The sequence below is a fragment of the Somniosus microcephalus genome, chromosome 10, assembly GCF_052327205.1.
Source record: "Somniosus microcephalus isolate GS21.2 chromosome 10, FLI_Smic_1.0, whole genome shotgun sequence".
Taxonomy (NCBI): domain Eukaryota; kingdom Metazoa; phylum Chordata; class Chondrichthyes; order Squaliformes; family Somniosidae; genus Somniosus; species Somniosus microcephalus.
In genome coordinates, this window is record NC_140996.1 from 151,484,350 (window position 1) to 151,510,757 (window position 26,408).

Here is a 26,408-nt window from a genome sequence, read left to right on the forward strand (position 1 = left end):
GCATCTCTGAAGCTTGCTCCTAGACAGCCTGGCAATGCCTCCCACATTTCACTGGCATGGTGAATCTGAGAGGGAGGCTGGCGACCTGGTATGTGCTGATGTCCTGAGAGAGGGTAGTATCAGGCAGATGGACTCCAGCCATCGATATTCCACTGGGCCCTGGATCTGTGGCCACACTAATCAACAGGATGGCTGGTGCAATGGCAACTTTCAGATCCTGATAGCCCTGAAGCATGGCAGCATTTGTCATGAGTGCCATGGTCTGGAAGCTGCTATTCAGGAGACTTTCGATTCTCTCCCCTATTTCCACCAGAGGTTCAATCTGTGCTTTGGTGGAGGTGGAGGCACTGACAGATGAAGCTTCCTGACCTGATTAATTGCTGTTAAGGGATTTGGGTTGCCATAATGCAAGAGGCTGTTAGAGATTGTGTTGGGTTAGTTGTGGATGTGCTACTCTAAGAGGGTGAATAGTGAGCTGGTGCCCAGGGAGGACAAGAAAGAAAGAAGAGAGCATCCAGCGCCTGCCCTGGTGAGATTGTTGAACATTTTCTGGCACAGCTCTGCAGTCCTGACTCCTGGAGGTGGGAGAGTTGGCACTCAGCTCTAGTGCTACCTCCCTCCATGCAGAATGAGTGACGTTCCTAGCAAGCTTGCTGGCATGGATGCCCAGGAGTCTTGCCTTTTTAATTCAATTTCTTCCAGGAAAGCTTCGAAGTCCAAGTAAGAAAAATGTTGTGTTATTCTTCTGTTCCTGGGTGCCATGTCCTGCTGCTTTGTTTGGCTGCCTACTACAGAGGGTCCTGTTGTAGGTATTCTTGTAAAGTATCTTAAATGATTGTTTTTATTTCAGATTTCCCACATCCGCAGTATTTTGCTTTCGTATCTTAAATGATTGATGACATATGCAGTGAAGTTATCTGAGATTAAAGTGCGTGAGCGGAGCATTGTTCCTTCATTAGGTAGTTGTCGCCCAGTCTGCTGCTGAAGTGTACAAGCTGAACTATGTTTTTAAAGGCTGCACCCCAGTTTCCATGCAGTCCAACTTCTTACACAGGATTTATGCCAACGGGTATGCAAATATCCTGACCCAGGAAACCTCTCCTGACCACCGGTGGCTGTAAATCTTTTTTAATGGCACAACTGTGGCGCAACTCACTGTGTGGAAATTCTGCCCTCCCCTCCTTTCTTAGTTGCACAGCTGAGAAGATATTTTTGTAATTGGTTCAGTCAAACCCGATGTTTCAGATAAAGTTTGTGAACATTTCAAACCTGAGATCTCAATCACGTCCAGGTTTGACGAGTCATGCAGGTAACTTACCCTTCCTTTCTACAGGCTCAACTTAAGTCGGATACAATTCTGTTGTAAATGGTAGAATTTCTGAGACAGCAGCTCTTGCCCACATTATCCTGCCATTTACATGCATGGCTCCCAAAACTCCAAGCAGTAAATTGTGCCAGATTTGTGTCAATGAGGTTGGACTTGCACCCACAGATGTTCTGGAGATCTGAATCTGCCATAATTGCAGGACCAGCTCATTTATATATCTATTGGTAGTTTCCTAGCACAAATTTCATGTAAAACAGAACTATTCTGCTGGGTGTGCTTCAAAATTAGAGTACAGCCTTTAATAAGCCCAGTTCTGGCTGAATATTGCAGCAACAGCTTGCAGGACAGCAGGTACATAGGAAAATGTTTGGTTCAGTGAGTTGACTGTAAGGTTGCAGGACTGGATTTTGTGCCACTTTAAAGAATGTCTACCACTAAAGGATCTGGCATAGACACCCAAGGTAAGGTCAAGAACATTGCAAAGAGGAACAAAAGAAGAGTGCAAAATTTTTATGAAATGGATCTCCAAATCCTCCTCAAGGAGATTGAGTGAAAGAGACTGCTGGGTCTCCATGGGAGGAAGTTGCAAAAAAATAATCTGTCTTGTGTCATGTGCAGAGAGGTGGCACCAATATTGACTGCCACTTTTCTCACCCCAGAACTTCAGACTGGTATCGCAAGAATCTCAATGACGTTACAATGGCAGGCAGGTAATAAACTGGCCACTTTCCCTTTTCTTCCCTGGCACCATGGGCACCAACACACTTTACACCCTCTAAAATTAAGAACTGCACAACTAATCCTTCACAATGCATTTAGGTTAAAGGGGCACAAGCTCAGGATCAGGTATTATCATCTCCACTAACAGTGTTTGTTGCATGCAAAATCTTAAAACTTCGTCCTCCACTTTAAGAGGGTGATACCATCACATCGCTTGTATCAGCTGTCTGATGCCACGTGGGAAAAATAACTTAATTGCTTTAACTTAATATAATTAACTCAATCTCATTGCAGGAGAATCTTGTACACAATAGCCACAAGAGCAGAACACAGAAGGGGCATCCCTGACATTATAGAACAGCCTACGAGGAGCAATCTGTGGAGCTGCAGTGGAGGTGCTCTGCTTTATCCATGGGAGATCGCCAAACCAGTGGCACCAGGTTAGTGGGTGCACAGCTGTACAATTGCTGTGGCATCACCGTGAAGCAGCACACAGCCACAAGCTTTCATCCCCTTCTCTGTCTCCTTAATCCTGAGGGGGCTTATATTCCCACACTCTTACTTTCCTTTCCTGCAGATCCACCACACTAACACAGGGCACAGGAGGAGGAAGATGCTGATGCAAAGTTGGATGATGATGATAACAACAACAATAACTTGTATTTATATAGGGCTTTTAATGTAGTAAAACATCCCAAGGCACTTCACAGGAGCGTTATAAAACAAAATTTGACACTGAGCCACATAAGGAAATATTAGGGCAAAAATAACAACAGAAAATGCTGGAAAAACTCAGCAGGCCAGGCAACATCCATGGAGAGAAATTAGAGTCGACGTTTCAGGTCAAAACCCTTCTTCAAAACTGGAAAGGAAATGAAATAGGCCACAGAACAATGCAAGAGGCCAAGGACGGTGAGGTCCGAGTGGGAATGGAGCGGTGAATTAAAATGACAAGCGACCGGAAGCTCGGGATCACCCTTACAGACTGAACGGAGGTGTTCCGCAAAGCGGTCACCCAATCTGCGTTTGGTCTCCCCAATGTAGAGGAGACCGCATCATGAGCAGCGAATACAGTATACTAGATTGCAAGAAGTACAAGTAAATCACTGTTTCACCTGGAAGGGGTGTTTGGGGCCCTGGACAGTGGGAAGGGGGGAGGTATGGGGCAGGTGTTACATCTCCTGCGCTTGCATGGGAAGGTGCCAGGCGAAGGGGAAGGGGTGCTGGGGGTGATAGAGGAGTGGATCGGGGTGTCTCAGAGGGAGTGGTCCCTACGGAATGCTGAAAGGGGAAGGGAAGATGCGTTTGGTGGTGGGATCACTTTGGAGGTAGCGGAAATGGCGGAGGATGATCCGTTGAATGTGGAGGCTGGTGGGGTGAAAGGTGAGGACAAGGGGAACCCTATCGTGGTTCCGGGAGGGAGGGGCAGGGGTGAGGGCAGAAGTGCGGGAGATAGAACGGACACGGTCGAGGGCCGTGTCAACCACGGTAGAGGGGAATCCTCGGTTGAGGAAAAAGGAAGGCATGTCGCAAGCACTGGTGTGGAAGGTAGCATCGTCGGAGCAGATGCGGCAGAGACGGAGAAACTGGGAGAATGGAATAGAGTCCTTACAGGAGGTGGGGTGGAAGGAAGTGTAGTCGAGGTAGCTGTGGGAGTCAGTGGGCTTGTAGTGAATATTGGTCAATAACCTATCCCCAGAGATGGAGACGGAGAAGTCGAGGAAGGGAAGGGAAGAGTCAGAGATGGACCATGTGAAGGTGAGGGAAGGGTGGAAATTGGAGGCAAAGTGAATGAAATTGTCTAGTTCGGGGCGAGAGCAGGAAACGGCACCGATACAATCATCAATGTATCGGAAAAAGAGATGAGGGAGGGACTGGAACAAAGAGTGTTCCACATATCCCACGAAAAGGCAGGCATAGCTAGGACCCATGCGGGTACCCATAGCAACACCTTTGATTTGGAGGAAATGAGTGGAGTTAAAGGAGAAGTTGTTCAATGTAAGAACAAGTTCAGCCAGGCGGAGGAGGATAGTGGTGGATGGGGACTGGTCGGGCCTCTGTTCAAGGAAGAAGCGGAGCACCCTCAGGCCATCCTGGTGGGGGATGGAGGTGTAGAGGGATTGTACGTCCATGGTGAAAAGGAAGCGATTGGGGCCAGGAAACTGGAAACTGTTAAAGTGGCGGAGGGCGTCTGAAGAGTCGCGGATGTAGGTGGGAAGAGACTGGACAAGGGGAGAAAAGATAGTGTCGAGATAGGAAGAGATAAGTTCCGTGGGGCAAGAACAGGCTGAAACAATGGGTCTACCAGGGCAGTCCTGTTTGTGGATCTTGGGGAGGAGGTAGAAGCAGGCTGTGCGGGGTTGGGGAACTATGAGGTTGGTGGCCGCGGGGGGAAGATCTCCAGAGGAGATGAGGTCAGTGACAGTCTTGGAAACGGTGGTTTGATGTTCGGTAGTGGGGTCATGCTCCAGGTGGAGGTAGGAGGAGGTGTCGGAGAGTTGGCGTTCAGTTTCCGCTAGGTAGAGGTCAGTTCGCCAAACAACAACAGCACCACCCTTGTCAGCAGGTTTAATGACAATGTCAGGGTTGGATCTAAGAGAATGGAGTGCTGCGAGAATTTTGCTATCGTACGAGATATTAGGGCAGTTGTCTTGGTCAACGAGGTAGGTTTTAAGGCGCGTCTTAACGGAGGAAAGAGAGGTGGAGAGGTTTAGGGAGGAAATTCCAGAGCTTAGGGCCTAGGCAGCTGAAGGCACAGCCACCAATGGAGGAGCGATAAAAATCAGGGATGCACAAAAGGCCAGAATTAGAGGAGCGCAGAGATCTTGGAGGATTGTGGGGCTGGAGGAGATTACAGAGATAGGGAGGGGTGATGCCATGGAGGGATTTGAAAACAAGGATGAGAATTAAAAAATTGAGGCATTGCTTAACCGGGAGCCAATGTAGGTCACGAGCACAGGTGTGATGGGTGAACGGGACTTGGTGCGAGTTAGGACACGGGCAGCAGAGTTTTTGCTGACCTAAAGTTTACATAGGGTAGAATGTGTGAGATATGATTATGGAGAAGATGTGAAGGTCCAGCTCACCCATTAGTTCCTGGAACTAGAGTGAGCCTTGTATTACTCTGCCACAACCCCCTTGATCTTATCGTCTCTGCCACACAACACCTCAGATGTTTTCAGGCAGGGATTGGGTGGAAATTAGATAAAGTTATTAAAGATGTCGCACTAGGTGATTGACAGATCATAACAGAACGGGAGGAGTACTGAGTGGGTCATGATGTATTACTTACCCAGCAAAGGCTGAGGAAAAGGCAACCCTTGGCTTTGGAGTTGTGAGACCTAGAACTCATGAACAATTGCCTGAAAACAAGACAGTTCGAGGAACACCACACCAACGTGCAGGCTCCGAAATCAGTCTCTGTGGATATGTGACAATTGTCATAGAATCATACAATCAAAGAAATTTACGGCACAGAAGGAGGCCATTCGGTCCATCGTGTCTGCGCTGATTGGAAAAGAGCTATCCAGCCTAATCACACTTTTCAGCTGTTGGTCCATAGCCTTGCAGGTTGTAGCACATCAAGTGCATATCCAAGTACTTTTTAATGTGATGTGGGTTTCTGCCTCTATCACCCTTTCAGGCAGTGAGTTCCGACCCCCACCACCCTCTGGATGAAAAATATGTTTCCTCAACTCCCCTCTCATACTTCTTTCAATTACTTTAAATTTATGCCCCCTGGTTATTGACCTCTCTGCTAAGGGAACTAGGTGCTTCCTACCCACTCTATCTCGGCCTCTCATAATTTTATACACCGCAATTAAGTCTCCCCTCAGCCTCCTCTGTTCCAAAGAAAACAACCCCAGCCTATCCAATCTATCCTCATAACTAAAATTCTGCAGTCCTGGCAACATCCTCGTAAATCTCCTCTGTACCCTCTCCAGTGTAATCTTCCTGCTGTGCTCCTGATCCTGGGCACTCCCTCAGAAATTTGGCTTTCTGCATGGTGGAAGAGCGCAGAGTGGTTCAAAAATCAAATAAGCCTGATGTCAAGGGCTGTCCAAAAATCCCCCAACATAGACAATCCCTTAAGAACAGACTCATGGAAATCAAAGCCGAAGTTCTCCATACCACCAGTTATGGCATTCCTGATAGGGCCCACAGATCTTATTGAACTTATCAAATATTTATATTAATGAGCAAGTCCTATCAGAAGAGCCCAAAGAAAACTACAATTTCATTATTTTCTACCTCCCTTGACATTGCTCACCATAGACCACAGAATATAGGCCTAGAAATTTGTGGCCACCATGAAAGTTGTCGGTGTCACCACGGCCTTGAGTTAACGGCTGCTGAAAATAGCCATGGCAGTAGAAGAGAAAAATTCACGCTGGGGCTAAAGATTTTTATCCCAGTGCTAACTCACCATGTAAAGCCCTCCTGGTGGTGTTAGTGCAGGCATCGGTGGCGAAGTTGAAATCCAGAAGTGGCGATCCATCTTCCAACAGCCTCTGGAAGTGAAGCAATGAGTTTGCTAGGCATTGTGGGACATTAAAAGAGCAATGCCTTCTGAACTGATAAAAATAAAAATGAAGTAAAAAAATGCAGTTTTCAGCCTTTACTGCCTTTAAAATAAGTTAACCTTAATAAGAAGTCCCAAATGGGAGCTTCAGCTCTTAAAGCTGAATTCCCGTCCGCACCTCAAAAAATGGGAAAAGTGCTTTAGCACTAAGGCAAATGGCTCAGCAAGCCAGGGAAGGGGCACCCAGGGTCTCGCACACAGCACTCCAGCTTTGTGCAGGGGGTCAACACTGCAAAAGAGGTCGTCTACCCACAGGGGCCAGGAGGCCCTCCAAAAAGAACGATGTGGGGCCAGATCATCAAGGCCGTCACTGTCAGCAGTGTTTCCCGTACCACCTGGCTCCAGTGCCCAAAGAAGCTTCATGATCTCAGACCACTGGTCAAGGTCAGTGAAAGCATCTTCAAAAACTGTCTTCAACCAACTGAATCACTAGCCTCACACAATTCTTAATGCACAATCCCTCCCCCCACCTGCAATCACTCACTCACCTACCAGCAATCTGCACCAATTATGAGGCACACCTCCCATTCCCAGCTTCACCTCACCCCTTTGGAGGAGACGGTGCAGGTTATTCTTGACAGGAGCATGGCTGAGCCCTTGGCTAGCAGCAGGGCTGAAAGGAAGCAAGATGCTGGTATTCTCATACTTTAACCTCCTTCTCGCATGGACCTTTGCTTTCCCGCCCTCCCCTCACCACAACTCCACCCTTGTGCCATCCTCATTTCACACACCCAAGAAATGCTGCCCAACCAATGGTTGACAAAGAGGAGGAGGAGGAGGAGGAGGAGGAAAAGGAAAAATTGCACACGTCACTCTGCTATTTACGAATGGCGAGAGAAGGGAACCAGGGAATTATAGATTAGTGAGCCTAACATCTGTTGGAAATTACTAGAGTCTATAATTAAGGACAGGGTGATTGAACATCTCGAAAATTTTCAGTTGATCAGAGAGAGCCAGCATGGATTTGTAAAAGTTAGGTCATGCCTGACAAATCTGATTGAATTTTTTGAGGAGGTGACTAAAGCAGTGGACATGGGAATGTCTATGGATGTTATTTATATGGACTTCCAGAAGGAAGGCATTTATTAAAGTCCCACATAAGAGACTGTTAACTAAGGTAGAAGCCCATGGAATTGAAGGCAAATTATTAACCTGGTTAGGGAATTGGCTGAGCAGCAGGAGACAGAGAGTAGGGATAATGGGTAGGTACTCTAATTGGCAAGATGTGACTAGTAGTGTCCCACAGGGATCTGTGTTGGGGCCTCAACTATTCACAGGGCTAAAAATTGAGTAGTGCCCCAATTGGGGTGCTATCTTCGCCGGGGCGCTACTTTTAGCATCCCAGAAAAATTAGCGCCCCCGTGCTGGAACTTGAGTGGTTGCGCCCCAAGGGGGAAGCGGGGCACTACTGGAAGCACCCTGTATCCCTCTTGGGGCGCTGCGAGTCAATGTTGCGGCGTTATGTCGCTGCGGCATGTTGCGCTGCGGTATTGCAGGCCTTCCTCCCATTCTTAAAGGGGAGGGGCCTTGTGCAGCGCGACCTGGGGCCCAGCTGGGCATCGGGAGTGCAGGCAAAAGAGCCCGGCACTCAAGAGAAGTGCCGGGCTCTTGGAGCGCAGCCAGCACTCTGCGGGGGTGGGGGGCATTTCAGGAGGTCTGGGACAGGAGCGCAGTCAGGTGCTGGCAGGTGGCCAGCAACAAAAATGGCCGCCCTGCACCTCGCTTTTAAATTGCGCCTCCCCGGCCGCAGGTACGCCCCCCTGACCCCGTCGGACATAGCGTCCGGCGGTAAGTCAGGGGGCGCTCCCGAAGATCGTGGCCGGGGCGTGAGCGGGGCGCTGCGCATGCCAATGACGTCATCGCCAGTGGTGCAGCACCACAGGGCACTACCGGTTAGCGCCACCACTAACCTCACGCTGAATTTTGCGGGAGGCGTGGGCAGTGCCGTGCCCGGGCGCTAGTTGGCTTGCGTCCCGTTAGCGCTCTCTTAAGGCGCTAACGGGAGGCGCAACCAACTGAATTTTTCCCCCACAGTGTTTATTAACGACTTAGATGATGGTATAGAAAGTCATATATCCAAATTTGCCGATGACACAAAGATAGGAGGCATTGTAGGCAGTGTAGATGAAAGCAAAAAATTACAAAGGGATATCGACAGATTAAGTGAATGGGAAAAACTGTGGTAAATGGATTTCAATGCAGGAAAATCCACTTTGGACCTAAAAAGGATAGAACAGGGTACTTTCTAAATGGTGAAAAGCTAAAAACAGTGGATGTCCAAAGAGACTTGGGAGTCTGGCTACATAGATCATTTAAATGTCATGAACAGGTACAGAAAATAATCAAAAAGGCTAATGGAATGCTGGTCTTTACATCTAGAGGACTAGAATATAAGGGGGTAGAAGTTATGCTGCAGCTATACAAAACCCTAGTTAGACCACACCTGGAGTACTGTGAGTAGTTCTGGGCACTACACCTTAGGAAGGATATATTGGCCTTGGAGGGAGTGCAGCGTAGATTTACCAGAATGATACCTGGGCAGCAAGGGTTAAAATATGAGGAGAGATTACACAAATTAAGGTTGTATTCCCTAGAATTTAGAAGGTTAAGGGGTGATCTGATCAAAGTTTTCAAAATATTAATGGGAACAGATAGGGTAGATAGAGAGGGACTATTTCCGCTGGTTGGGGAGTCTCGGACTAAGGGGCATAGTCTAAAAATTAGAGCCAAACCTTTCAGGGATGAAATTAGGAAATATTTCTACACACAAAGGGTGGTAGAAGTTTGGAACTCTCTTCCGCAAATGGCAATTGATGCTAGGTCAATTGTTACTTTTAAATCAGAGATTGATGGATTTTTGTTAACCAAAGATATTAAGGGATATGGATCAAAGGCGGGTATATGGGGTTAGGTCGCAGATTAGCCATGATCTCATTGAATGGCAGAACAGGCTCGAGGGGCTCAATGGGCTGCTCCTGTTCCTATGTTCCTATGTTCCATGCTGCAGCCACTGGGGTAGCCCTGCGTGACATCAGTAGGATAGGCAAAGGCACACACAAGACAGTCATTAAGCAAATGCAGAAGGGTGATGAAGTGATTTTTGCTTTGTGGTGGCTTTTATTTCAGGATTATGGCCAAGAGGAGGTTGTGATGGTGAGTAACAGAGGGAAGGTAAGGTGTGGGACTAATGTTGAAAGGAGAATTGAGGTTGTGGTCACTGGTACTGCAGGCGGATGACTCCATTTCAGATATCCCGGCCAGAAAGGGGCTGCCTGGATTGCATCCTTCCTTCTGCTTCCTCCTCTTCTGCTTCCTCCTCTTCTGCTTCCTCCTATTTGGCTTCTTCCTCTTCAGCTTCTTCCTCTTCTGTTTCTTCCTCTTCTGCATCTTCCTCGTCCCTCTGTGAGCAGATGCTGTAAATAGAAACATAGAAACATAGAAGATAGGAGCAGGAGTAGGCCATTCGGCCCCTCGAGCCTGCTCTGCCATTTAAGGAGATCATGGCTGATCATTCAAATTCAGTACCCTGTCCCTGCTTTCTCCCCATATTCCTTGATCCCTTTAGCCTTAAGAAATATATTTAACTCCTTCTTGAATATATTTAATGAATTGGCCTCAACTACTTCTGTGGTAGAGAATTCCATAGGTTCACCACTCACTGGGTGAAGAAATTCCTCCTCATCTTTGTTCGAAATGGCTTACCCCTTATCTTTAGACTGTGACCCCTCGTTCTGGACTCCCCCGCCATCGGGAACATCCTTCTTGCATCTAGTCTGTCTAGTCCTGTTAGAATTTTATAAGTTTCAATGAGATCCACTCTCATTCTTCTAAACTCCAGTGACTATAAGCCCAATCGACCCAATCTCTCCTCATACGTCATTCCTGCCATCCCAGGTATCAGTCTGGTGAATCTTTGCTGCACTCCCTCCATGGCAAGAACATCCTTCCTCAGATAAGGCGACCAAAACTGCACACCATACTCAAGGTGTGGTCTCATCAAGGCCCTGTACAACTGCAGCAAGACATCCTTGCTCCTGTACTCGAATCCTCTCGCTACGAAGGCCAACATACCATTTGCCTTCTTAACCGCCTGCTGCACCTGCATGCTTACCTTCAGCGACTGGTGCACAAGGACACCCAGGTCTCGTTTCACTTCCCCTTCTCCCAATCTATTGCTGTTCAGCTAATAATCTGCCTTCCTGTTTTTGCCACCAAAGTGGATAACCTCGTATTTATCCACATTATACTGCATCTGCCATGCCTCTGCCCAATCACCCAACCTGTCCAAATCATACTGGAGTTTCTTGGCATCCTCCTCACAGCACACATGTCCACCCAGCTTTGTGTCATCTGCAAACTTGGAGATATTACATCTAGTTCCCTCATCTAGATCATTTATATATATTGTGAATAGCTGGGATCCTAGCACCGATCCCTGCGGTACCCCACTAGTCACTGCCTGCCACTCGGAAAAAGACCCGTTTATTCCAACTCTTTGCTGCCTGTCTGCCAACCAGTTCTCTATCCAAGTCAGTACCTTGCCCCCAATCCCATGTGCTTTAACTTTACACGCTAGTCTCTTATGCGGGACCTTATCGAAAGCCTTCTGAAAGTCCAAATATACCACATCCACTGGTTCTCCCTTATTTATTCTACCAGTTACATCCTCAAAAGATTCCAGTAGATTAGTCAAGCACGATTTACCTTTTGTAAATCCATGTTGACTTTGTTCGATCCTGTCACTGTTTTCCAAGTGCTCTGCTATTACATCTTTTATAATGGACTCTGGCATTTTCCCCACTACCAATATCAGATAATTCCCCATTTTCTCTCTCCCACCTTTTTTGAATAGTGGGGTTACATTAGCTACCCTCCAATCCATGGGAACTATTCCAGAGCCTATAGAATTTTGGAAGATGACCAGCAATGCATCTACTATTTCTAGGGCCACTTCCTTAAGTACCCTGGGATGTAGATTATCAGGCCCAGGGGATTTATCAGCCTTCAATCCCATCAATTTCTCTAACACCATTTCCCTACAAATACTGATTTCATTCAGTTCCTCCCTCTCATTAGATCCTATGTTCCCCGACATCTCTGAAATGACAGCATAAAATGCTGGAAATACTCAGAGGTCAGGCAGCATCTCGACCTGAGATGTTAACTCTGTTTCTCTCTCCAGGGATGTTGCCTGACATGCTGAGTATTTCCAATATTTTCTGACTTCTCTGTGGTATTCCTTTACCATCCGAGGCCTTGAAAGCATCCAGCAGCTCTCCCCACACAAGTGCTGTTCCAGGGAGTAAGAGCATGCAGGCTTCTCTTCTCTGTGTATGACAGGAAAAGACCAGAAAAAGAGACAAAGAGGGCATGGCTTGACATCACAGAGGAGGTCAGTAGTCGGGATGTGGTGAAGATAGTGTGGATCCAGTGCCGCAAGAGATTCAATGATCTCATGAGATCAGGAAAGGTGAGCGCAATGCCACACACACCTACATCCTGATGTGCGTGTCACCCCAACCCTATCACTCTGCCTTCCCAAGCCCACTCCTGCATATCACTCCTCACACCAACCTACCTTGCAGGTGCACCCATCCCTCTCTGTCTATGTACCTACACACATCCTCATCTGACGAAGCACCACTGACACTCACCCTCACCCTAATGGCAATCATACTAACTAACACCACAGAAGGAGACCATTTGGCAATGTCATGCCACTTCCTCATAGTCACCATCTACAGATGGAGCCCATCCATTCCCTACACTCATTCCATCAGTCTCACTCAAAGTTCTCTTCTTTCCCTCCTTGCAGGAGAAGAGAGCACAGAACAACAGGAGAGGCAGAGAACTGGAGGTGGCCCTCCAGTCTTCAGTAATTTGACTCCAGCAGAGGAGGAGGCCCTAGACATCTCTGGCATTGCAGAGCTACTGGCGGTGGGAGATGGAGAGAGGGGGAATTCCCAGAAACCTGGTGACAGAATTAAATCTCATACAGCCACATGGCATACAATGGTCACCCATATGGTGACTGATGTCAGCAGGCAGTGCATAATAGTAACTTTACCCATTTTTATCATTACATTTCTAATTCATCTCTTTACTCTCCCACAGGTCCATCAAGTGCCCCCCCCCCCATCCCCGCCACTGTCCAGCCGGAGGAGGAAGATGACTCCTCAGAGGAAGCTCCAGCCTCTGAGGGTCCACTGTCAGCAGACCCATATGCACCCACACCAGCGCAGATACGCACAGCTTGCTGGTTCCTGTGCGAGATAGAACAGTGTTGTCACCTGGTGTCTCACAATTCATAAGTGAGCAAGAGCAGATGGTGTTGACAGGGCAGCAGTGGCGACTCCTCGCCGGAGGGTGCAGGACGCTCTAAGCTCAGTTGAGCTGCATGCAGATGCTGAACCTCGGGGCCATCAAGACAGAGGGTGATCTTGAAGGGGCAGCAACAAATGCATGAGGTTCTGGCAGCTTTTGCAGCCGCGATGTCTGCAAATGTGCAGAAAATGAAAGAGTCCATCTCCAACATGAGCATCACCATCTCACAGGCGATGGAGATGATGTGCTGTTCCATGGAAAGGCTGGCCACCTGCATGGAGCAGCAAATGCACCAATTCAATGAGAACATGCTTGCTGTGAATGACAGATTACAGATGCTATTGACCTAACTTCGAGGAGGGATATAAACCTAGACTCGGACGTTCATCGCCCCACTGATGTGCAGCAAGGTGCTCTCCAGCTCCTTGCTAGCAGGGAAGTGTGGGTGGCCCATGAAAGGGATGATGGTGAGAGGGGGACATGGAAGTGGGGGCTCTTCTCAAAGCGCTCCCATTTCTCCCCCAGTGCCTCCCCCTCAGTCAGAGCCCCACATACTGCCTCGGATCCCGATGGCCGAGTCTGCCCCTGCACAGATGCAGGAGGAGCAGTCTTTGGCGGGCCCTCATAGGTTCCAAAACCCAGAGGACCAATCCAAATCCTAGATGCACAAGGGTAAACACATTGGTGTATGAAAACATTTTAATGTTAAGTTTCAGTTATATTTATGAGCACATAAATTTATTTTTATGCACAACTTTCCTGTCTTGTCTATTTTTGCCTGCTACCTGGGAAGTGGCTTTGTCACCAGGAGTGAATGGTGAGACATTACTTAAGCTCAAGTAATTGGGGTTTGGGTGACAGGAGTGGTTTGGTCATTGTAGGGATGCTTTATGGTGTTGTTGGTGGGGGGATGTTGGTACAGCAGCTGGGAGCCATATGGGTGCACTGGTGCAAGTTAAGTAAATCTGGCCATTATGAGGAATAAGGAAATGGCAGAGACTTTAAACAAATATTTTGTATGTCTTCACAGTAGAAGATACAAAAAGCATACCAAAAATAGTGGGGAACTTAAAGTAATTAAAATCAATACAGAAAAAGTACTTGAGAAACTAATGGGACTAAAAGCCAACACATCCCCGGACCTGATGGCCTGCATCCTAGGGTTCTAAAAGAGGTGGTTGCAGAGATAGTGGATGCTTTGGTTGTGATCTTCCAAAATTTCCTAGATTCTAGAACGATCACAGCAGATTGGAAGGTAGCAAATATAACCCCACTATTCAAGAAAAGAGGGAGAGAGAAAACAGGGAACTACAGGCCAGTTAGCCTGACATCAGTCATCGGGAAAATGCTGGAATCCATTATTAAGGAAGTGGTATCAGGGCACTTAGAATATCATAACATGACTAGACAGAGTCAGCATGGTTTTATGAAAGTGAAATCGTGTCTAACAAATTTATTTGAGTTTTTTGAGGATGTATCTAGCAGGGTAGATAAAGGGGAACCAGTGGACGCGGTACGTATATTTGGATTTCCAATATGTATTCGATAAGGTGTCACATAAAAGGTTGCTACACAAGATAAGGGCTCATGGGGTTTGGGGTAATATATCAGCATGGATAGAGGATTGGTTAACAGATAGAAAACAGAGAGTTGGGTCATTTTCAGGTTGGCAGCCAATAACTAGTGGGGTGCCACAAGGATCAGTGCTTGGGCCTCAGCTATTACAATCTATATTAATGACTTAGATGAAGGGACCAAGTGCAATGTATCCAAGTTTGCTGACGATACAAAGCTAGGCGGGAAAGTAATCCGTGAGAAGGACATAAAGAGCCTGCAAAGGGATATAGACAGGTTAAGTGAGTGGGCAATAAGGTGGCAGATGGAGTATAATGTGAGGTTATTCACTTTGGGAGGAAGAATAGAAAAACTGAATATTTTTTAAATGGTGAGAAATTATTAAATGTTGGTGTTCAGACAGATTTAGGTGTCCTCTTACAGGTAAATGCAGAAAGGTAGCATGCAGGTACAGCAAGCAATTAGGAAGGCAAATGTCATGTTGGCTTTTATTGCAACAGGGTTGAAGTACAAGAGTAAGGAAGTCTTACTACAATTGTACAGGGCTCTGGTGAAACCACACCTGGAGTACTGTGCACAGTTTTGGCCTCCTTTTCTGAGAAAGGACATACATGCCTTAGAGGCGGTGCAGCAAAGGTTCACTAGATCGATCCCTGGGATGAGAAGGTTGTCCTATGTGGAGAGATTGAGTAGATTGGGCCTATACTCTCTTGAGTTTAGAAGAATGAGAGGTGTTCTCACTGAAACATAAGAGATTCTGAAGGGGGTTGACAGGGTAGATGCTGAGAGGTTGTTTCCCCTGGCTGGTATGTCTAGAACTAGGGGGAATAGTCTTAGGATAAGGGGTAGGCCATTTAAGACCGAGATGAGGAGGAATTTCTTCACCCAGAGTGTTGTGAATCTTTGGAATTCTCTACTCCAAAGAGCTGTCGATGCTGAGTTATTGAGTATATTCAAGGTTGAGGTAGATAGATTTTGGACTCTGGAATATGGGGATCGTTTAGGAAAGTGGAGTTGAGGTCGAAGATCAGCCATGATCTTATCAACGGGCCATATGGCTTACTCCTGCTCCTAATTCCTATGTTCTTATGTTCTTGTGAGGACATCCTGGGCCTCCCGGGAAGCAATGTGTGCCACTGCTGGTGCCATCTCCACCTCAGGTTCCTCCTCCACATCCTCGTGTCCCACCTGTTCCTCCTCCTCCTCTGAAGAGGCTCTGCACTCTGTGCCTTGCTCCTTCTACAGCTCCAGTCCTTACTGCTGCGCTATGTTGTGCAGCGCGCTACATATGACAATGTTTCTAGAGACCCTGGCTGGTGCATACTGAATGGCTCCTCTAGATCTCTCAAGGCATCTGAAGCGCATCTTCAGCATGCCAATTGCTTGCTCTATGACACTTCTGGTGGACATATGGCTGTCATTATAATGTTCCTGTGCCTCATTACTTGGCCTCCTCAAGGGTATCATCAACCACGTCTTCAGCAGATAGCCCTTGTCTCCAAGCAGCCAGCCGGTAAGTCTGTTTTGAGGTGTGAAGAGCTAAGGAAAGATGAACTGGCGCAGCATACAAGTGTCAGGACAGCTGCCAGGGAATCTGGCACACATATGCATGATGATCTTTTTATGGTTGCAGATGAGCTGCACATTGAGGGAGTGGAAGCATTTGCAGTTCAAAAACACTCCTGGGTGATGTGGGGGGTGGGGGGGTGGTGGTGTTGATGGCCACATGTGCGCAGTTGATGACGCCCTGCACCCGTGGGAAGCCAGCCAAGTGCCCACTCAGTAACACTGGCTTCATCAATGGCAAAGTTCACGTAAGTATCTGACTTGTGAAACATGCACCTGGGTGATGCATCTGTGGGCGGCCGACTACGAGATCCTGCAAATTGTCTGCTGCAGATCCCTGGAAAGAGCCTGAGGCGAAGAAGTTGAGGGTGGTGGTGACTTTGACAGCCACTGGTAAGGTGTGTCCATCAGGTCCTCTGGGCAGCAGGTCTTGTTCCAGCAAGCTACAAATGTCTACGACGACCTGGCGCGATAGCCTAAGCCTCCTGAAGCACTGCTGCTCAGTCATGTCTAGGAAGCTCATTCTCTGCCTGTATACCCTGTGTTGGGGGTATCGCTTCCGGCACGGTGCCCCCCTGTGGTGCCCCCCTCTGGTGCCCCCCTCTCTCCTGTGGAGCATCAGGTAATTGAGGAGAAGGCTGCTGGAGTTGCTGCTGCTGCTGGTGTGGCTGGTGCTGTTGGTGCTGGGGCTCAACATGGTCCGATTATGAGGTCCAAGGTGAGACAGCATAAGAGGCAGTGATGCTGATCTAATAGATGGCCGGTAAAGTGGTGCTCAGAGGCACAATCCTTCAATGTACTGATAGTGACTAGCAATGTACTGAGAGTGGCTTCCGAGGTTGCAGAAATTACCTGCAAACTCCAGCCTGCTCAATCTCTGCACAAAATGGTGTCAGCAAGAGCCTGTCCTTTAGGTAAGGAGGCAGGTGTAAGGTGTGAGTATGTATGTGTTTTTCCCAGCTGTCACTTAATGGACTTGCACAATGGCCACTGAGCTCCCGCCTCCCCTTCACAGGCGAGGCTTCTGAGGTGCGTGAATCCCGTGCGCAAGAATTTAAAGCCAAAACCTGATGTTAAAAAGGCAGTTAAGGGTCTTTCAACAAGCAGTTAATGACCTCAATGAGGTCACCCGCCTCTCCTGAGTGGGTCCGTGGCGTGCCTTGAAGCATGCCTGAGTTAAATGTGGAAGTCGGTGGGGTGACGGTGGGTTCCCGACGCACTGGCAATTTCTGCAAATTTAACTGCCGACCTGCCCCAAACCCACGTGCTCGGCACTGGGAAAATTCTGGCCATAGTGTCTCATATATCCCTGTCATATATTAATGATGGCAGATTATTTACAGAGGCATATGAACCTTCATTGACACAACCTGAAAGTTTTATTCTGATTTGATTCTTCAGTATTCAACTTTATGAACATAGTTATTGCTCTAGAATAAATGAATACAATAAATTCAAAGAACAATTGTATTTTGTCTGCATTCTTTATTTTGCTGATTTTGTTTACAATTACACTCCTAGTGAGCTTGGGTTCCAAATCCATTCTTCCTGGAAATAAATGTAAAATAATTTAATTGTATTGTGTTCCAGAAAGGGTGAAATCAAATACATCAACTGTGATGATCATCATATAAGACAGTTAAATAAAGATCGTAAAATAAAGACAATGGGGTAGATCTTGACAGTGCGATAGTGTAAAGCGGGTGATGGTGAGTTGGTAGCCCGGTTTACATCTCTCATGATTTTTATTTCAATTGAAGTCAACATCTACCACAATGCTAGGCCAAAACTTGCATTATATTTAATGAGCAGAAGATATTATTTTCCTATTGTGAAGAACTCGTTGTCTGTTCCAGGTGCTTCTACTAAGCATTTCTACGATTAATAAGAGAAATGATTTTCTCTCTTAATTAGCATCATCCAATCACCTTCTTGCTATCATGTATTTCCTTTCAGAGCTCATACAGGTAGTTTAATGACCTATTATTTACTGAAGCAGAAAAGATCCTGTTAAAAGACACACATGGAGAATAAAACTAGCAGTGTCAATGAGAAATGTGTTGTGAAATAATGGGGAAAGATGTTTTGTTCAGATGGGCTTTGCTGGCATTTTGTTCTATGGAAGAACACTGCTCCAATTACTGCCAACAATGGAAGGAGAGATACAGATAGTTTCATTACCTTCAACAGCACTAACAGTCTTCTAGTGAATTTGCTTATCTACTCCTTTTTTCTCTCAAAGAACCATGACTGTGGAAGGAGGAATAAATAAAGCACTGACTGGCATGAATGTGTCACAAATTACCACAAACACACTTTGACTCAATGCACTTTTCATTTCTCTCCTCATTAACTGTGTCTTTCTCAAAATGAGAGACTGGGCCTAAACATAATCAAGTTCACAGATAACAATTGGCGTGACTGCTAGGGCAGTCATCACCTTCCAGCTACCAAGGAATAAATTTAGAAATAAAATGAGTTAAAATAAAATTCACTCTGCTTTCTTTTACTCTGCTCAGATAATTTGAAGGCCATCAGGCCCCCAGAAACAATCCATCTCTCTGAAGGGGAAACCAGCCAGTGCCAGTACCAATAAGACATGTCTGTGGCGTTATCAAGAGTAAGTATAATTACATAGAGGAAAGGCCATCAGAGTGTCTTGGGCTTTGGTATTTTTTCCTGAGGTCTTCATCAATAGCGCTGTCTGAATGTGGAGAATAAGAGCAAAGAAAGGAAAATAATATCCTCCAGATTGGTGTGACTGACCTGTAATCTACTGAAAGCACATTATAATTTGAGTGCTGCAGGTGGATTCAATAAAAAATTGCTGTGTCCCAGTTTTTAAACTGGGAAGGATTAATTCTGTGGGGCTGTCTGCTTGTTATTAAATTTACTGTTTTATTTCATGGGCTCATCATCACAACACTGGAATCAAACAAATAACAACGTTACACTGCACATGATGAGCACAGAGTAAGGAGACAATTACCATTAGCCCCGTTTCAGTTTCTGTTTGGCTACATTTTAAACAGTTTCAATCTATTTTTTTCCTTTCTTTTTGCATCTTTTATCCAAAGCATATAGCAACCTTTTACACAACATTAGCTAGGTGCCAGAATTTGATCAGACTAACACAGGATCATTAGTTTCCTATGTACTGAAGACCTGAATTACATGTTATGTGCTCATTTTATCAGAATGCTGTAAATAGATCTAAAAACCCAGTTGTCAGTAGCTCTTTTAGTATATTAGTTATCGGAGTGCCCAATACTTACTGCCTTATTCTGGTGGTGCTCGCTCGTTGAGCATTTGTTTAAATAATCAAATACAATAATGAAACCTGCCAATTGGTTTTATTATACACTTTAATAGAATTGCACTTTAATTTTTCCAACATCTGCCAGAATGAAAGGCTTGTAACATTTGTATTTTCATTACAAGCCCCTTACTCTGACAAACTTGTTTTTGGATCTCATCTAAAGCACCATTCAAAGAAGTGTCATATAATTTCAGCCTAAATAGACCTATTTTTTTGTTTTCTTTATTACAGATAAATTACACTTCAATCATAGCTTTGCCTATTTTTATTTGTTATGTTTTTAAAAAATGATGAAAGCATTATGTGCTCAAATAGACACATTAGCAATAAAATGTACACAGTTATCTTTTATATTAGTGGCTTCTACATTTCTCCAGGGTCAGATGTGATGCACGTTTTTGCTGAACGTATTCTTGTCCAAAACATAAGCCAATATAGATGGCATCCTACTTTATGTAACTAACACTTCCTCCTCACTCCCCACCATCTTCCAAGAAAGCAAAAAAATCGGCCAGCTTCTTAGGATACAAATGTGATTGTTCTAGAAAAGCAGGTATTTGCTTGCATCCTCATATATATATCCATGAGTCTTATTCCTTTATCTGGCCAAGGATTGACTTCAAATAGCAGCGATAGTAGCAAGCGGAGCAGAAACTGAGCCCGCAGAAGCCAGTAGAAGCAGGCCAGCTAGTAGAGTAGGTCAGCTAGTCAGGACATGGGATGGGGAGCGATCCTGGAGGGAGCCTCCTGCAACTCTTGGCCCCACCAAAAATCTCAAATCCAAACCCAACCCGTCTTGAACCCACCCACTTCCAGTTTTAACGGAGGCCGGACGAAGGCTGGCGACCAACCCACTCTCAGGAGATGGGTCGGTCTTTGAAATCTTTTAAGGAGGCTGTGTGCTTCCATTTTAACAAGCTTTCTATATTTGGCTCATGTTGGCCGGATTTCCCGGGCCACGGGAAACCCGACAAGTAAAAGGAGGCGAGAAGGGCTGGATCCATAAAGTAAGTGCCTTTCCAGCCCTGCTTATGGGCCAGGAGGAGCACGAGTGTTTCCTCCAGGCCTATACAAGCTTACCCTGTAAACCCCACCCCCCACCACCTCCCCCCAACCCATCCCCGTCTCCAACTCCCCCATCTCCCTCTGAACCCCCTTCACTGACCCCCCTCGATCTCCCCTCAACCCCTCCCATCACCGAACCCCTGATCTCCTCCTTGTAGTGTATGTGCTTTAAGTCAGAACTACTTTTTACAGCTCCTGTATACTGTAGTACCGGCAGTGACCACACCGGTATATAAGCTGTGCGCATGCCTCTGTACCCCAGTCTAGAGATTACCCTCCTCCAGTAAAGACCTGTTATTTGTTTATGTACAGCATCCGTGTAATTATTTATCCACTGAACCACGGATCTAACAGTGGCGACGAGTGTTGATGCGAATCTACCTGCAACATAAAAAATAAAAAAAATAGTCGAGTCCAGGAACACGGGCGTCGACCGCGAGCAACCGCCCAGCAGTCAGGCAGAGATCCAACTTTGCTGGGGAGGCTGTGGAGAGCCGGGCTTGGTTCCCCAGCCACAACGAGCAGTAAGAGACCGACGACAGGACCAGAGCAGACCCTTCCAGAGCAGCGGCAGCTGGAGCCGACTGACGGCAGAGAGAGAGAGCCAGGTAGCGTCGACGGGGTAAGAAAAAGGGTGAAGAGAGCAGGGCGCAGCCGGGGGTTGATCACCGAGCGGCGTCGAGGAAAAACACTGCAAACCGGAGAGAGAGAGGGTAAGAAACAGTCGGGTTCTAGACTGAGCGGCGTCGACAAATATCAAGAGAAGAACGCGCAGAGCACAGCCAGGGATCACGGGCTGATCAGGGTCCGTGGGGCGAAGCAAGGGGAGACGCCATTGAGCCGCAGAGAAGAAGGAAGAGCGCGGGAGATGGCATTTTGCGAAGCCGCAGCAGAGAAGACGGGCGAGCGCGTGAAGGAAGGAAAGCGCGGGAGACGCCATTTTGTGCCAGCGGAGAAGAAGGGGAAGCGCGGGAGGTGCCATTGGTGATAGTTAATGCACAACCAAGGATGCCGAAGAGTGGCAGTATCTCTACGTTCGACAATGAAGTCGAAGATTGGGCGACATATGTGGAACGTATTGAGGTGTACTGCAGGGCGAATGAAGTGCCAGATGCTAATAAAGCACTGGTTCTGTTAAATTCCATGGGTGCAAAAACTTATGGGTTACTGCGAAATCTAATAACCCCAGAGAAGCCGGTAAACAAGAATTTTGAAAGCATAGTAGAAATCTTACAGGACCACTTAAACCCCACACCACTGCTGATAGCAGAACAATTTAAGTTCCATAAAAGGAACCAACACAAAGACGAAAGCAATGCTGAGTACCTAACGGAACTGCGCAAGCTATCGAAACACTGCCAGTTTGGAGCGGGACTAGCAGACACGTTAAGGGACAAGTTTGTGTGTGGGCTACAAAGTGAAGGAACCCAGAAACGGCTTCTATCAGAAAAGGACCTTACGCTGGACAAAGCTTTCAGTATGGCAGTATCACATGAAGCAGCCGCAAGGGGCGCTGCAGAGATACAACGGAGACCGCAAGAATATGGCACCAATGAAATGACCTATGGAACAGGGAAGTGCTATTGCTGCGGCAGAACAACACATGACCAGAAAGATTGTTGGTTCAAGGACCAAGTGTGCAGACAGTGTGGGAAAGCAGGACACATAGCAAGAGTCTGCAGGTCTGGGAAGAAAACCAACAGCAAGAAATCTCCACAGGAGAAGTACAAAAAGGTACATAAGGTGACGGAGAGTAGTTCAGACGAACAGAAGAGTGATACAGACTCCGGAAGCAAGGAGCTGGGTTGTCTGAAACTACATAATGTGATCAAAATGGAGGATCACCAGACTATCTGGGTTACACTCAAGATAGATGGAGTCCAAGTGGAAATGGAATTAGACACAGGGTCAGCTCTAACAGTCATAAATCAAAGAGACTACAAGCGGCTATTTTCACACATACCCTTGAAAGCTACAGAGATTGTCTTGAAGACGTATACGGGGCAAAAAGTCTACCCCAAAGGAAAAATAAGGGTGAAAGTGACATATAAAGGTCAGGAAATACCTAAAATGGATATATATGTATTGCCAAATGGAGGACCACCACTGCTAGGACGTGAATGGATCCGGAAGATACATTTAGATTGGCATTCCATACAGGCACTGAAGGAGGAGGCCAAAAAGGATGATGACGTCACACCTGGACGACTGTCAAAAATACTAACTGACGCAAAAGAAGTGTTCCAGGAGGGACTAGGAATACTAAAAGGAATAACAGCAACAATTAAAATAGAGGATAATGCAAGCCCAAAGTTTCTGAAGGCCGGACCAGTGCCTTATGCGATCAGACCAGCGGTTGAAGCAGAGCTGGAAGGGTTGGAACGTTCAGGAGTACTGTCCAAAGTGGACTGGAGCGAGTGGGCTACACCCATCGTTCCTGTAATGAAGAGGTCGTTGAGTAATACGCCTGGGGAACAAAAGAAGGTCCGCATCTGTGGGGATTTTAAGGTGACTGTGAACCCAGTCCTTCACATGGTACAATATCCGCTTCCACGAATTGAGGATATTTTCGCCTCGCTATCTGGTGGTAAGCGCTTCACCAAAATTGATCTAGCCCAGGCGTACTTGCAAATGGAGGTAGAAGAAGCTTCGAAACATTACCTTACGATCAACACCCATAAAGGTCTCTATCAATACAACCGGCTGGTGCTTGGAGTAGCCTCGGCTCCGGCTATCTGGCAAAGGGCGATGGATCAGGTCCTTCAAGGGATTCCAGGGACCCAGTGTTATTTGGACGACATCTTGGTCACGGGCGAAAATGATGGTGATCACCTCGCTAACTTGGAGAAGGTGCTCGCCAGATTAAAGGAATATGGGCTACGAGCTAATCGCCACAAGTGCGAGTTTTTCCAGAAACAGATCTCGTATTGCGGCCATGTCATCGATGAAGAGGGGTTACATAAGTCCCCTGACAAGATAGAGGCAGTAGTCAAGGCTCCAGCACCGGAAAATGTGTCACAACTGAGGTCGTTCCTCGGGCTGGTAAACTATTACCACAAGTTCTTACCAAATTTATCTACGGTATTACACCCGCTGAACACCCTACTGCAAACAGGGGTACCATGGAAGTGGGATGACGAACGTAGACGAGCTTTCCAGAAGTGTAAAGAATTGATCACATCAAAAGAGGTGTTGGCCCATTTCAACCCAGCACTACCAATTCGTTTGGCATGTGATGCATCACCCTACGGCATTGGAGCGGTGCTGTCGCACAAATTCCCAGACAGGTTGGAGAGGCCAGTAGCCTTTGCGTCTCGGTCACTAACCTCAGCTGAGCGCAACTACGCCCAGATTGACAGGGAGGCCCTCAGCCTAGTATGGGGAGTAAAAAAATTCAACCACTATCTGCATGGACAGAAGTTCACCTTGCTGACTGACCACCAACCACTTGTCTCCATCTTTAATCCTAAGAAGGGCGTGCCGGTAATGACTGCACAGCGGTTACAAAGATGGTCCCTGTTTCTAGGGGCGAATCAATATGAAATAGAATATAAAGGCACGAGACAGCATGGGAACGCTGATGGGCTATCGCGCCTGCCACTGCCTACTGTGGAGGAAGCACCAGCAGTGGACCCTATCGAGATATTTTATTCATCGATAATTGAACGACTGCCAGTAACAAACGCGGATATAGAGAAGGAGACCCGCAATGATCCGACGCTATCACGGGTATATGAATTGATGGTGAGGGGATGGCCAACACATGGCGACTCACTGTTGCCAGCATTCTCATCCAGAAGAGAACAGCTGTCAGTATGCCAGGGGACAGTGATGTGTGCATCCAGAGTGGTGATTCCACCCAAGTTAAGGGAGAGAGTGCTAAAGGAGCTACATGAAGGTTATCTGGGGGGAGTGAAAATGAAAAGCCTAGCTAGGGCTTATGTGTGGTGGCCGGGAATCGATTAACAAATCGAAGACCTAACTAAGAGCTGCTTAGGATGCCAGAAGGTCCAAAATGCACCACCACATGCCCCTCTACACCCATGGGAGCGGCCCTCCTCTCCATGGCAACGGGTGCACATTGATTTCGCTGGTCCATTCATGGACTCAATGTTCTTAATAGCAGTGGATTCTCATTCAAAGTGGCCTGAGGTGATAAAGATGTCTTCAACCACTACAGAGAAAACGATTGCAGTCCTACGGACCATATTTGCCAGAAACGGGTTGCCAGAGCAGATCTGCTCTGATAATGGACCACAGTTTGTGTCCGACGAGTTCCAAAAATTCATGAAAAGGAATGGGGTATGGCATTACACATCAGCCCCGTATCATCCAGCCACCAATGGATTGGCTGAGAGGTTCGTACAAACCTTTAAGAAGGCGATAAAGGCCATGTGCGATGATGAAATTCCACTACAGCATAAGGTGGACAATTTCTTATTAGCCTACCGAAACGCGACACATGCAGTTACCAACCAGACCCCGGCCATGATGTTCTTGAACCGAAGGTTGAGATCTCGTCTGGACTTGCTCAGACCAAATGTGCGAAGAAATGTTGAGGACAAACAATTCCAGCACATCAACGAGAAGCCGACAAGGAGCTTCAATGTAGGGCAACCAGTCTTGGCCCGGGACTATCGAACAGAGAAGTGGCAACCCGGAATGATATGTACAAGGCAGGGGCCATTAATGTACACAGTGGATGTCGGGGAGAACATTGTGAGACGCCACGTCGGTCAGATCTTAGCATCACAGGAATGCGTCAACCCCATGTCTCGAGTACCTGGGGATGAACCCGACATACCGGTAGTATCTACTTCAGACCCAGTAGCAGTGGAACCCGATGAACTACCCGAAGAAAGGGGGTCAGAATCGCCTCTGCACCAAGAACAAGAACCTTTGGAAAGGCGCTATCCCGAAAGGGTCAGGAAGCCGGCCCAAAGACTGAATCTATAAATGGACTTTTGTTATTGAATGTACATGTAAAAATGTAATTATTATTTGAATATTAAGGGGGTATTATTAATCTAAAAAGGGAGGAATTGTAGTGTATGTGCTTTAAGTCAGAACTACTTTTTACAGCTCCTGTATACTGTAGTACCGGCAGTGACCACACCGGTATATAAGCTGTGCGCATGCCTCTGTACCCCTGTCTAGAGATTACCCTCCTCCAGTAAAGACCTGTTATTTGTTTATGTACAGCATCCGTGTAATTATTTATCCACTGAACCACGGATCTAACACTCCTGACCCCCTGTGATCTCCCCCTGCGATCTGTCAGCATCCCCAACTCCCCCCCCGCGATCACCCCGACACCCCCGACCACGCTCTACCCACTCCCCCTGTGATCTCTCCAACAACCCCCCCCCCCCGCACCACCACTAAACCTATCTGCTCCTCAGCTGTGGCCTTTTCCAGAGTTTTCCTCGCCTGACAGACAGCCAAGCATCTCAATCAGGCTGGCTTTTGGGCAGGGAACCAAGGGGGATAAAAAGTCACACTTCCAGGTTTCCTGACCATAATTCTTACCTCTCCCCACCGCTCCGAAACTCTGCCTCAGTAAATATCAGGTCCATTGAATCCTTTGCATGAATACCAGATTTGCTGGAAGATGACATGCTGCATTCATCCTCAGTAATTCTGACTCTTTGAGCTCTTAAAGCAAGATGGGCAAGTGAAGGGATGACTTTTGGGTGACATGGATAATGACCCCTGCTGAAATTGCAAGAACAGCAGCATCATGAGCACTACAGTGAAGCACATGTCTCTATCATAGTGATCTTAAAGGAATGCTTTCTCTGTTTGAAAAATAATGGCCCATATTTTGCGGCCCCTACCGGGCGGAGAGTTCTGTCCAGTGAATGCCTGTGAAATTTGTATGCCTGGTAAAAGCAGGCGTAAGGCCTGCTTTTGCCAGCGTAAGAGTTTAA